Consider the following 14,625-nt stretch of genomic DNA (forward strand, 5'->3'; position numbering starts at 1 on the left):
ACATGGTCCTGGCATTCTCCAGGAACCCTCCGTGGATCTCCTGGCACGCTGGACTTCCAGGGAGCCAGGCAGGGCGTGCAGGCTGAAGGAAGGCCAGCCAGCCAGTGTGTTCCCCCTTTATCATACCTGCCGCCCCTCTCCACACCTGTTCTACCACCTTTCACATACCAACCCCAGTGCCATCCTTGGCCTAAAGAATTGAGAGCCGTAAACAGGAAGAGCATGAGGAATAAGAACCCCGATGGGAAACGCCTGGCCTGTGTAATAATTAACCTCTACCCACTTGGCCTCCGCCACTTCTCATCAGATGCTTTCAATACCTCAAAACTTCCAAATCACTTCCAGCAGCTTGGGGTGACATTTTCATGCCAAAAATAGTTTCAGAAGCATCACTTCCCAGATGTCTCTAGCTAGAGGAAGCCAGATAGTTTATTTTCAGCATTTGAGAAAAGTTTCAATTCTGAGGCAGGAGGAGTTTCAGCCAAGAAGTGCCCTGGGTTGAGAGCAAAACAAATTGCACAGCCCGTGAGGAATGCGCCCCTCCTCTCCTGGGCCTCCCAGAAACCCTTGTGCCCCTGGGCTGACTTTTATATCACCGCTTCCTGTGCTATAGCAGATCTAAAGAAAGAGAAACGCGGGGCCACACAAAAGCCTTTTCATTCCAATTATAGAAATGTTCATGGCGAAATGAGACTTTGGGTTTGCTTGAAAATACTCCAGTTTAAAAAAAGAAGAAAAAAAAAAGTAAGAGGAAGAGAAATAAATGAAATAAAGAGAAATAAATGAAAAAGTTAGCAAAACATTGATGATTCTTGAAGCTGGTGATGGGTACATGGGTACCATGCTCTCTACTTTCGTATATGTTTGGAATTTTTTTCATGATAAAAATACTTAAAGACTCCATTGCCAAGGGAGACAAACCCTTGGCAGTCTTTTCATCTGGAGTCATATGAGTTACTTATCCAGCAATTAGTCAAGGACATTAGTTACAGGCGAGTGAGCACAGGGTTCCTCTCTGGCAGGCAATGTATACAGCCAGCTATTTTTCAATCACACTAATTAAAATTAATGGTACCAGAGATGTTCTACAAGAAATAATTATCAAGTCGCGGCTGTAGTTTAAAAAAAAACGTTATACATCCAATTGATTCGCTGACTGCATTCATTCAGCACAAGTTTCCCGAGCTTACTATGTGGCAGGAATATACAGAATTAAAGCTTGGTGCTATCATCTGAGATCCAGCTTTGCTTTACTTGATATGTGCCTTAATTAAGTAATTTAAAGTTTCTGTGTCTCGTCTGTAAAGGAGGGCTGCTGTGAGAATTAAATGAGGGGACGCTTGCCGAGTAGCTAGCGTGGTGCCTGAGAGGATCGAAATAAATGACAGATTTCCCCACCCACCCATTCCCCGTAGTCTCAGTTGCTGGGGAAGATAGATGGACTAATCCAGCTCCCACAGAATTCAACAGTTCCTTCTGCACTTTTCTGACTGATGACAGTACAGACACTTCCAGAGACAGGAGTCCACAACCTCACAAGGGATTTTTAAAGTAGCATCTGTTGTATTCTTCCAATGATAGAAATGATAAATGGCTGCTGTAGAAAAATTGGACGAGACAGAAGAGAACCAAGAAGAAAAGTAAAAATATTCATAAACTGAACAGACTTGTGGTTGCCAGGGAGGGGAGGGAAGGATTGGGAGTTTGGGATTAGCAGACAGAAACCATTATATATAGGATGGATAAACAACAAGGTCCTGCTGTATAGCACAGGGAACTATATTCAATATCCTGTGATAAACCATCATGGAAAAGAATGTGAAAAATAATGTCTATACGTATAACTGAATCACTTTTCTGTACAGCAGAAATTAACATTGTAAGTCAACTATACTTCAATAAAATTTTTTAAAAATATATCCATAAGCCCTCCAACCAGAAATAAATACAATGGAAGACACCGTTTATTAACTAGCCTAACAGATATTTCCAACCCTTCCCCATTGCCACCTCCACTCTCAAGACTGGAAAACGAGATATTCACTTTCCCGGGCTCCCTTGTAGCTGGGGGCAGCCACAGGACACAGTTCTGGTCAAAGAGACATAAACAGAAATCTGCTGGGGCTCTTTGGTAGGCTTACGTTCTCAATAGAAGGGACAGACACTGCAAGCCCCAGACAACCCCCCTTCCTCCTTCCTGCCTCAAATGTGGACACGGTGCCTGAAGCTGGGCGGCCATCTTGTGATTATAAAAAGCAGATTGCAGAGATGCCAGCCCAACATCACCATGCTGCTGATGCCAGGCCTTCAGACCCCCAGACAACTTATGAGAGAAAAATAAATCCCTCTATGCCTAAGGCACCGTAAGTCAGGTTTTCCCATCCTGTGAGCTAAAAGCATTCCCAATTCACACACCACTTGTTAACATTTTTTTGGATGTATTTCCTACCAGTCTTAACAGAATTGAGAAGTCTTACATATAATTTTACATTCTGAGTTTTTTTCCTGTGATATGATGTCATAAAAATTTTCTCACATCACCAGAAAGCATTCCAGTGTTTATCTATCATGTAACTTGTATCATTTCCATGTTCCCAGAAATAGTTTCCAATTTTTCACTAGTCAATGAGACTGGGATGAACATCCTCATATATAAATCTTTGCTTGCATCTCTGAAAAATTCTCTTGTGTAGATTCTAGAAGAGGAATTACTGAGTCAAAGGACATGAATTACTAGGTCAAAAGCAGACTAGCTACATGGCAGGAGTGGAAGGGAACTAACTGATAGTACCCTGGCCTTCCCCTCAGGGACACAAATCAGAAGTTAGTCAATCATCCAACACATATTTATTGAGTAGCTATTTCACTCCAGGCACTATGCTAGATGCTGGCGATACAATGATGACTGAAACAGACATGGGCCCTGCCCACAGGGGAAATACCATTTCTCAGATGGCCACCCAGAAAGATGGTGACTGGTTTTTATTGAACCATGGCCAACTGATGAAAGGAGCGGCTCATCATAAAGCTAAAAAGCAAAAACCAAATGAGAAAAATATTTGTGATCTCTATGGAAAATATAAGGCTAATATGCTTAATATACAATTACGATCCAATCATATCATGACTGGTATGCTATCATCAAAAATGATGCAAAAAAATATTTAGAGGCATGAAAAGATATTCAGGATAGGTTTTAAAAATCAAAAGGCAGGGCTTCCCTGGTGGCGCAGTGGTTAAGAATCCACCTGCAAACGCAGGGGATGTGGGCTCGAGCCGTGGTCTGGGAAGATCCCACATGCCGCAGAGCAACTAAGCCTGTGTGCTACAACTACTGAGCCTGCACTCTAGAGCCCATGAGCCACAACTACTGAAGCCCATGTGCCACAACTACTGAAGCCCGCCCGCCTACAGCCCGTGCTCTGCAACAAGAGAAGCCACCACAATGAGAAGCCCAAGAACCGCAACAAAGAGAGCCCCCGCTCGCCTCAACTAGAGAAAGCCTGTGGGCAGCAACGAAGACTCAAAGCAGCCAAAAATAAATAAATTAAATTAAATTAATTTTTTTAAAAATCAAAAGGCAGATTTCAAACAGTATATAAAGTGTAAACTTATTTAATGAAAATTAAAATTGTATATATTTTAGAAGACTAGAAGGTAAACATCAAAATATTGACAGTGAATTCTCTAGTGGTGGGATTATAATTGATGTTTATTTTCTCATCTGCATTTTCAAAATCTGTATAAACTTGCATTATATTTTAAACAGAAGAGAGAAAAATTTTTTTTGAATGTTTTAAAAGCTACCACAGATACACACTCTGTCTCTGCCAAACTAGCCTCTCCTTATTCTCTGTTTTCCTGGTTCAAAGATCCTGTTTATTTCGCTTTTGTAATTCACTCATCAATGTTACCTAACACCCTCACTTCATGATCCTTTGAGACTTAAGCCTACCCAATGTCTTTTTAAATTTCAGATATTGAATTTTACAGTTTTGGAATTTCCATTTGGTTCTTTTTTTATAGTTTCTATTTCTCTATCAAGCTTTTCCTATCTTTTCTTTCATTATGAGCATACTTTCCTTTACAGCAAAAAGCACAGCTATAATAGCTACTTTAAAATCATTAACCAGTCACCTCAGGGTCAGTCTCTTTTGACTATCTTTTCTCTTGAAAAAGGATCACATCTTCCTTTTCTTTGTATGTCAAGTAACTCTGGATTTCGTTTTGAATATTATGTTATGAAGACCCTGGATTATGTTATATTTCCACTACAGAGTGTTGATTTTTGTGCTCGTTTTGTCAGGTAATTAACTTGGTTGGACTAAAAATACAAACATTGTCTTTTGGCAAGCTGCTCAAACGTCAGTTCACTTCTTTTATCCTTAGCTGATCTGCTTGTAGTCTGTCCTATGTATGTGTAATTTAGAGGTTGCCCAGAGATTTGTACAGAGTTTATAAAGAAGTCTTCCCTCTGACTCTCACCTTTCCAAGATTTCCGCCTCACTTTCCAGTGGCTATGATTGCCCTCAACTCTGTCCTCTGAGTTTTCAGGCCAGAAATACTGCAGGTGTTCTACTCAACACCTCAAATTGGTGCTGACTGCAGTATAATGAAAGGCATTTAAAAAATGAGAAACTCATCCTGTGCCATTCCCTTCCTCCAGGTGTTGACTCTTCTCTGGAATCTGTCTGCCTTTGTTTATTCTCCAGTGCTTCAGATAAGATCTTTAGGGTTTTTTTGTTTGGTTTTTTTTTTTTGCAGTACGCGGGCCTCTCACTGTTGTGGCCCCTCCCGTTGCGGAGCACAGGCTCCAGACACGCAGGCTCAGCGGACGTGGCTCACGGGCCTAGCCACTCCGCGGCATGTGGGATCTTCCCGGACTGGGGCACAAACCCGTGTCCCCTGCATCGGCAGGTGGACTCTCAACCACTGTGCCACCAGGGAAGCCCTAGTTTATTTTTTATTAAAAAAATTTTTTTTATCTTTTTATTTTTTGTCCAGAGGTTAATAGCTGCAGTCTGCAGGAGGATCAGTCTAGCTGGAGCTTACTTGGGCATACTGTAAGTGGAACTCATTGTGACTTACTCTCCTGGTTTCAATATATTCAGTAGCCCCTTCTAGGTGAGGAGTCCCCATGGCCAAGAGGATGTGCTGCTCAGAGCATCCCTTCCTCCTGGGAAATGCCTCAGCGATTTCTGGCATCTGCCTCTGATCAGATTTTGGATAGGGTTGGGCACCCTTTGCCTTGGCACTCCAGAGGCTGTCCGGCAGGTTTGACCCTTAAGTGGTCGCCCACAACCGGACAGTCAGAACTCAAGTTACATTTTTCTGAATCATCTCAGTGGTAGCAAATCACTGAGCTTTGAGGATGAGTTTACTTTGAAAAGCTGTTAAAAGCCACCTGGAGGGACTTCCCTGGTGGCACAGTAGTTAAGAATCCACCTGCCAATGCAGGGGAATGGGTTCAATCCCTGGTCCAGGAAGATCCCACATGGTATGGAGCAACTAAGCCCGTGTGCCACAACAAGAGAAGCCACTGCAATGAGAAGCCCGAGCACCGCAACGAAGAGTAGCCGCCAATCACCGCAACTAGAGAAAGCCCGAGCACAGCAACAAAGACCCAACACAGCCAAACATAAATAAATAAATAAAATAAAACAAAAACCACTTGGAGAAAACAGTATTGGCCTTAGACCCAGGCCAGAGGGTCTTCTCTGGGCCCCATGTTTTAGGGGGCACTGTGACCCTCTGCTGGCTGCACCACTCTCCATGGGCCAAGGAGTCTTTGGAACCAAGGGAACATGGTAACACAGTCTGTGACATCTCCCCTTTCCAAACTATGCATGCGATACCCAGCACCCAGAACTCTCTGACCAAATGGTCCCAACTCACTTCCAGGACCTGCACGGACCTCTTCCACAGATGTGGAAGGCAAAATAATGGCCCTTCAAACATGCCCATTTAAAATAAACGTTAATAGTTGGACAAGAAAGACGTGGTCAAAGTGTAAAGAAACAGGGCTTCCCTGGTGGCGCAGTGGTTGAGAGTCCACCTGCCGATGCAGGGGGCGCGGGTTCGTGCCCCGGTCCGGGAAGATTCCACATGCCGCGGAGCGGCTGGGCCCGTGAGCCATGGCCACTGAGCCTGCGCGTCTGGAGCCTGTGCTCCGCAGTGGGAGAGGCCACAACAGTGAGAGGCCCGCGTACCGCAAAAAAAAAAAAATTTAAAGAAACAGATCTAAATTAGAACAGGGGAGCAATACACAGAGTGAGTAGGGAGCTAGAATGGATTAGGAATGTGGTGAAGATGACTCACGTCCCTTTTGAGAAGAGTACAGTAGTTAAGCATGTGGACATGGGCACCAGGCAGAGTCTGCATTAAACCCCAGCTCCACCACCTAACCTCTCTGTGGTTCAATTTCCTCGTCCATTAAATGGGGATACTCTTGTACTTTCCTCTTTGGGTAGCTGTAAGGATTAAATTAATTATTATGTGTAAAGCACTCTGTAATGTGCCCAGCGTGTGGCAGTTGCTCAAAAAAGATTAGCAATTTTTATTAGCTTCTCCCAACTTTGAGGCTCAGAAATGTCAGGGGAGGGGGAGGAATTGTATGGGAAAGACATAATCCAAAAATAAAATATGTCATGATTTTAAACAATCAGTGATGTGTATTAAAGAAGAATCCATTTGAAATTGACTCTGTGGACATTTTCCTTGAATGGCATTGAACGAGCAGAGGAGAAAATGCCATCCTAGCACATTACTTGTTTCTATTTACATACTGATAAATATGTAAACTCTGTTTCTTGGAGATCAAAAGATAACTGTGGAAAGTTGACAGAAAAGAAAAGATGTTTATGAAGCTCAAATGCACATAACGTATCCAAACTTTGTTATACAGCAGAAACTAACACAACATTGTAAAGCAATTATACTCCAATAAAGATGTTAAAAAAAAAAATGAGAACAGGAAGAGGTTGGAGGTTGTATAACCCACAATGAGAAGTCAGTAGAAATGTCTAAAATCAATGCATTGAGAAGTAACCACACAAATCTATCTTTAGAGGTGTAGGGTGACCATCAGAAGAACTAAAAACAGAACCACTTCAAGTGGTAGATGCCAGATTGCTTGCCGAAGATGGGAAGGCAATTAACAGCATTTAGTTTACGTGGTATTTTTCCAATAACAATCTCTAGTCCCTAAAGCAGCCTCAGGGGGCAGGCTATGTGGGTTCAAATCTCAGCTCACTTATCTTGGTCCAATCACTTCACCTTTCCAGAATTCAGTTTTTTCATCTGCTAAGCGATGAAAACAAGTGCGCCTACCTACCCGGGTGATTGTGAGCCTCTCCCTTCTCAAAGGATTGGTTTGAGCTGGGTTTTGAGGCAATTCAGCTTCCAGCAGAGCCTTTGCCTATTTAATTCTGAATCCGAAATTGAAGTGAATATGTTAACAGAGCAGATTACAAAAGCATGCAGCTTGCTGGCCAAAGAGCTCAGATCTCTCCAGCGGCTGTCAGCTGGGGTTGGGCCCCATGGGCAAAGGGACTGGCGGCTCAGCAAGATTTGCTCCTCCTGACTTTGACCAGATGAGCTGGCTTTCCCAGCTCTAACATCCTGTGACATCCTTAGTGGCTTCCCACTTGCTTTTGTACCAATCTCACAGGATACTAAACATGCTTAATAAAGTTGTCTCACCCATCTGGTGCTCAGCACATGACAATATTTCCAAATCATTTGTATTCTCAGGAAATAAAAATAATACTTTGAGTACCAGATGCTATACGAGCAAATCATTTTCATACATACATACATGTACATATATACATCCATATATATTTACATATAATTCATAAATATTTTTATATATTCTGCTCAACTGATCTCTACAACTGCCCTTTGGTAGATGTAAACCAAAGGAAGATCAAGGAGGTTAGCTGATTCGCCAGAAACTACACAGTTAGCAAATGGTTGAACCAAGATTCAAAGTCCAGGCTGCCAACTCTAAGACTCTTTTGACTGTAAACCATGATGTCTGTATGACACCTTTAACATTCTTCAAGATTTCCCCTGAAAATCTGGCACATAAATCATTCAATTCAAAGAGCTAGCTGGCCCTGGTCAATACAGCAGCCACCAACCACATGTGACCAGTGAACCCTTGAAATGTGGCCGGTCCAAATTGAAATGTGCTGAAGTATAAAATATACACCAATTTCTAAGACTTAGTACAATGAGAAAAATATGAAATAGCTCATTAATAATTTTTATATTGACTACATGGTGAAGTCATAATATTCCAGATATACGGAGTTGAATGCAATGTTGTTAGAATTAATTTCACCTGTTTCTTTTTGTTTTTTTCAGTGTGACTATTAGAAATATTTTAATTCTATATATGGTTCACGTTACAGAATTTTATCTATTGGACAGAGCCAAGCTAGACTGTTCAATTAACAGAGACATCTGTGGATCAACAGAAAAAACACTGGTGGAGAAGTCAGGAAACCTGAGTTCAGGTCCTAGCTTTGACATCGTCTAGCTGTGTGGTCTTAAGCAAACCCCTCACCCTCTCTGAGCCTCAGTTTCTCCTCTCTAAAATGAGGGACTAGATCAGATTATTTCAATGAGCCCTTCCACCCTGACAGTCTAAGTTTGGACCAGCAAATCTCTCAGCTCTCAGCACTTACTAACATCTTTGTCTTGTGGGAATTTCTCAGCCAGGAGTTCTATCTGTCCCATCTTTGTCATAAACTCCTTGAGGATAGAACAGCAGTAAATTATCACCTCTCTGTCCCCCAGCCCCAGTCTCACTGCACTGTAGCAAGCACACAGTAGGCACTTAATCATAACTTGTTGGTTTGAAACTTATTTAAAGTCTATTATTAACAGTCCCTGCTTCCTTTTCCTTCATCTCTCCATTCCCCCTCCCCCTGCCACCCAGGATTTCCCCAAAGAGTCACATATTACAATTCCAAGGAGCGTGAAATAAGAGCGTAGTTTGGCAAAAGTTTAAGCAACTTCTTGTCACCCTATATGCGTCGGCAAAGTGTAAAGCTGAAGGGTGGGTGTCACCTTCCAGCCCAGGGCTTGGGATCCTACTAGGATCATCAGAGGTTGCAGAATACAAACAGTGGACAACTTTTTGTTCTGAGTCTGTTTTCACCCATGTTGAATAGGCCTCCCAAGTCACACTGTTAATTATGAAACTAATTTGATTAACATTAAAACGCAAGTGAATTCACTTCCTGAGCAGTTCCTCTAGTTTCTGCTTTTAAGACTATGTTCTGAATTTAGTTAGATTGTGAATTGCCTGAGAACAGGTGCAGGGCCTTGAGCATCTTGGTATTTGGTGCCCTCATGGCACTGGGCAAATTGGAGAATGTCAAAAAAAAAAAAAATCTTTTTGGCAACAGAGAGTTAAATAGAAGCCGTCATCAACTTCAGGAACTTGGGCTGAGTGAAGTCTTCATTTAGAGCTAATGTAAACTGAACTGTGACCAAATGCTAGCACCCCGGGCTAGGACATGTGGCATTTAATCCTCTTAACCATGACGCAGGTTACTATTATAATGCCCTGTTCAGTTTACCTGGGAAGTTCGTTCATTTCAAAAAACTGTGTTTTGAGCTCCTACTGTGAGTCAGACACTTCTAGGCATTGGGGTCTGTAGTCTAATGAAAGGGAAATAATAAACAAATGAACAAAAAACCAATATCAATTCCACTCCTAGATATATACCCAGAGCAAGAGAAAACAAGGGCCCAAACAGAAACCGGTACACTTCACGGCAGCACTATTCACAATAGCCAAATGGTAGAAACAACTCTGAAGTGTCCATCAACCAATGAATGGATAAGCAAAACGCAGTACCTACGTACAATGGAATGTTATTTATCCTTTAAAAAGAATGAAATTCTGACACATGCTGCAACCTAAATGCATCCTGAAAGCCAGACACAAAAGGACAAATGTTATATGATTCCACTTATATGAGGAACTTAGAAATAGGCAAATTCATAGAAAGAAAAAGTGAGATAGATGGACTTCCCTGGCGGCCCAGTAGTTAAGACTCTGCGCTCCCACTGCAGAGCCCATGGGTTCAATCCCTGGTAGGGAAACTAAGATCCTGCATGCCGAATGGTGCGACCAGAAAAGAAAAGGTGGGATAGAGGTTACCCAGGGCTGAGAGGAGGAGGGAAGGGGGAGTTATTATTTAATGGGTGTAGAGTTTCTGTGTGGGATGACGAAAAGTTCTGGAAATAGATAGTGGTGACGGTTACACAACACTGTGAATGTACAATGGCACTGCATCCTACACTTAAAAGTGGTTAAAATGGTAAATTTTACATTATGCATATTTTTACCATAATAAAAAAATCAATTAAAAAACTAACAATTTCAGATAGCAGCATGTAAATGGGGTGAGGTGATAGAGATTAAGGGTGAAGATGGAGCTATTTTAGGGGGCATTATCAAGGCAAGTCTCTTTGAGAAGCTGACATTTGAACTGCGACTTGAAACGTGAGAAGGGGCCAGCCATGTAGAGAATGTCCCAGGGGAAGGATGCTGCAGGCAGAGACAACAGCCAGGGAGGGGCTCTCCAGCAGTTGAAGGAGCCCAGTGTAGCAGACTTGTTCAAAAATATTCATATCTACATGGCTCATTATAGCTAAAAACTTTGAACAACTCTGTTGTCCATCACCAGTAAGATGGATACACTAGATGTTATACGTTCACACAATGAAGTGCTATACAGCAATAAGTTAGGACTATACACAATGACATGGATGAATCTCACAAACATAAGTTAGAAAAGAACACATCCGGGGCTTCCCTGGTGGCGCAGTGGTTGGGAGTCCGCCTGCCGATGCGGGGGACGCGGGTTCGTGCCCTGGTCCGGGAGGATCCCAAGTGCCGTGGAGCGGCTGGGCCCGTGAGCCATGGCCTCTGGGGCTGTGCATCCGGAGGCTGTGCTCCCGGCGGGAGAGGCCCACGGCAGTGGGAGGCCCGTGTACAGTAAAAAAAAAAAAAAAAAAAAAAGAACACATCCAGGGAATTCCCTGGAGGTCCAGTGGTTAGGACTTGGCACTTTCACTGCCGAGGGCGCGGGTCCAATCCCCGGTTGGGAAACTAAGATTCTGTAAACCTCGCGGGGGCAGCCAAAAAAAGAACACATCCAGTAAGACTGTATTCATATAGAACTAAAAATAAACATAATTACATTGTTTAAGGATGCATACTGTTGGAGGACAAAGAGAATGAAAAGTGCCCACTGAACTGAGAGTATCTTGAGACTGAAAAACGAAGCAGGCCCTGCATACACAGTGGGTCAGTGTATCATAGGCTGACTTGCTCACAGAGCGGGATCAGGCAGATGACAATGGGAAGCATTGACGGCTGCGCTCTACAGCACAGAGGGGCCACTGGGACAGTTTTATAGTTAACCTAGCGAACGGGGGTACGTGCTTGGAAACACAGAGTGCTCTCCTGGGTCAAGATTTATGAATGAGTCACTAGTCTGCTGAGCACTGGGAGTAAGTCAGCCAAGGTCTTCATCATTGTTTGGGAACTAAGAGCATAGAGGCCACCTGGACCTAACAATCATTAAACATTATCTATTAACTACAAAGCCCTCGACAGAGAAGAGATTTGCTACATAGTGCAGCCCAAGGTAGGGTCAGTGGAAGGACAGGAGGAACCAAATGGGCCCAAGACTGTGTCAGTTATGCTAACATCCAGACACATAGAGATGTACTAAAAGTCTAAAGTAAAGCAAGGATAGTATTATTAGAAAAGCCAGGATAGGGCTTCCCTGGTGGCGCAATGGTTGAGTCCGCCTGCCGATGCAGGGGGCGCGGGTTCATGCCCCGGTCCGGGAAGATCCCACATGCCGCGGAGTGGCTGGGCCCGTGAGCCATGGCCGCTGAGCCTGCGCATCCGGAGCCTGTGCTCCACAATGGGAGAGGCCACAACAGTGAGAGACGCGCGTACCGCAAAAAAAAAAAAAGCCAGGATAGTAGTTATCTGGAGTGGGAGGAGGGGAAATGAAGATGGAATTGTGATTGGCGGTTGGGGGGGTGGGTGGGCTGGGACTTGCAGGGTGTTTACAATGTGCTACTTCTTGACCTTGGGAGGGAGGATACATAAGTGTGCCCTTTATAATTAGTTAAATTATGCATATGTGTACTTTTTAAAATTTATTTATTTAGGCTGCGCCGGGTTTTAGTCACGGCAGGCGGGATCTTTTAGTTGTGGCATGCGGACTCTTAGTTGTTGAATGCATGCAGCATCTAGTTCCCCAACCAGGGATCCAACCCAGCCCCACCCACCCCCACCCCCACCCCGCATTGGGAGCCCGGAGTGTTACCCCCTGGACCACCAAGGAAGTCCCCATATGTGTACTTTTCATATAAGTAAGAGTCTGGGGAAAGATATGTAACAAATACATAACATAGTATTAAGATTCAGATACAAAGAATTACCAAAAATCAATAAGAAAAAGACAAATGTATTAGTCAAGGTCCAGTCAGGTGACAGAAAACACACAGTAATTTGAACTGGGAAAGCATAATGTAAAGTATTGTTATCTAATAATAGAGGACTTTTAGAGTAATTAATGACTAAGGTGTAAAGAGAATGCCCAAGAATGAAGCGATAGCTGATATAGGGAACAGGCCTTACCTATAGGACTGAGGCAGAGCGCCCAAGGAAAGAACAAATCTGGAAGAGATTCAGACCTCATGAGAGAAGATGTTGCTCTACTAGATGGGGAAGAGGTTTGCTGAGATGCCATAGGCCAGGGCTGACAAGCAGAAAACTGCCCACTTGGGTGAGAACAAAACTCACTAGGGAACTACTTAATGCAGAAGAATAGCTGGGAAGCCACCCAGTGGGTGCCAACAGAACTCACCTAGAAGATGCCCACGTGGTGCCCCTGAAACTCACTGGGAAGCTGCCCACAGGGGTGACTCTAAAACTCAGTAGCATGAGCACGACTGTTTGTCCCACATACCACTGGTCACTGAACATTGCTAGCCACTACGCATCACAGAAGCACGAAAAGAACACGGAAATCCTGAAGAGAAGCCCCCTTCCTCCTGCAGTTTCCCCCAAGCATGCTCTACAGACAAGGCTGATTATCGTGCCAGCTGGCAAAGGGGACATATTTACAGGGGTCCATCTTAACTATCAAAAGCAGGGCAATGAATAGTGGCTTTAATGCTGAGACACAATAAATTGTTAACTGACACCACAAACAAATAACCCAGACTATCCTTAGAAGGATAGAAAAGAAACTAGTAAAATATCTATCTCCAGGGAGAAGTCTGACTGACAGCAAGGTAAAGGTGCGTGCTTTCCATGGGCAGACCCCAGGGGAACTGCCAGGAATGAGACACCCACAAAGAAATCTACCCCAGAGAGTCAGATGTCATCTGCCAGAGGTTGGATAAAAGGCTGGATTTCAGAGCATCAAACACAGAACTGAGATGGGGTGGCCAACCAGAGGAGGCATCCCCCACTCTGTGGAACTGCAGGGGGGTGCCCAGAGAGAGGATCGCAAAAGAAATCCACAAAATCACCTCACAGGACAGTCTTCCTTAGATTTCCACTACTTCAGTAGTAATCTGGCACCGTCAGATTAGTAGTGAAGCCACCAAAAACAATCTTTCCCTCCCCCGCCCCAGCCCTAGAGGGACCCAAAACAGGGCCCAGGGAGTGGGGATGGAGGGAAAGGAGAAAAAGAGAAGATGCAACCATGTGTCCTCCCCACTCTGCAGGCTTCTGAGCCTGGGAAAAAGGGAAACTTTAAATTGGATGAAAGTCTGAAGGTTTTACATCAGACTGGACTGGGGCTTTTTATTACCCTGTCTGCCAAACCCAGCAGTTGTTTTTTTTTTTTTTAAGTTTTTTAACTTTTGTTTTATATACAAAGAGGTAATATTGTTTCTGCGTAAGGTAGATTCCTGGATGACCCATTCAAGGAAGTTCACTTAGTCCAACTTATTCCACCATGAGGCCAGCCCATAAACATGGGGAATGATGAGGTCAGCCCTCCTGCACCTCCAAATGATGTTCATTCAGTTTCCCAAGGCTAATTTCTATCAGTCCTCTTTCATAATTAAATAAAGTGTTTTGTGGGGTTTTTTCCTGGAAGAATTAAGGCCTTCCTATGCACAAATATTGTTTCTGCCACTGTTGCTAAAAAACTCCTTTGTGATATTAATCCCCACTGGAGACCAACCCTCTCCATGTCAAACAACAGAGGTGCTCATTTCACTTGAAAGATTGTTTTTAAAAACCTCCAAATTCTTCCCAATTCAAGACAGTTTATATTGTCTCAGTGATCCCCAGAGTTCAGAAGCACTGAAACTTTTTTTCTATCAATAAAAGACAAATTTAGCTAAAATACGTGCCACTACAAACATTAAGCAGCCTGAATCGCTCCCCTTTGGCTAATAAACATTGCAGAAATTCCAACAGGTAAACTCATCTGAGCTCCTACTGTCTTGTCAGGAGAAGATGCATAAAAAAGAATCCTGATTTACCCCTATTATTGAAAAAAGAGAAAGAAAGAAAACAAGCCCGAAAAAGATCTTCAAAAGCACTCATAAAGCTGTAAG

Source organism: Aethalodelphis obliquidens, unplaced genomic scaffold (assembly GCF_003676395.1).
Source record: "Aethalodelphis obliquidens isolate GAN/ISIS:26980383/991018 unplaced genomic scaffold, ASM367639v1 scaffold9, whole genome shotgun sequence".
Lineage (NCBI taxonomy): Eukaryota > Metazoa > Chordata > Mammalia > Artiodactyla > Delphinidae > Aethalodelphis > Aethalodelphis obliquidens.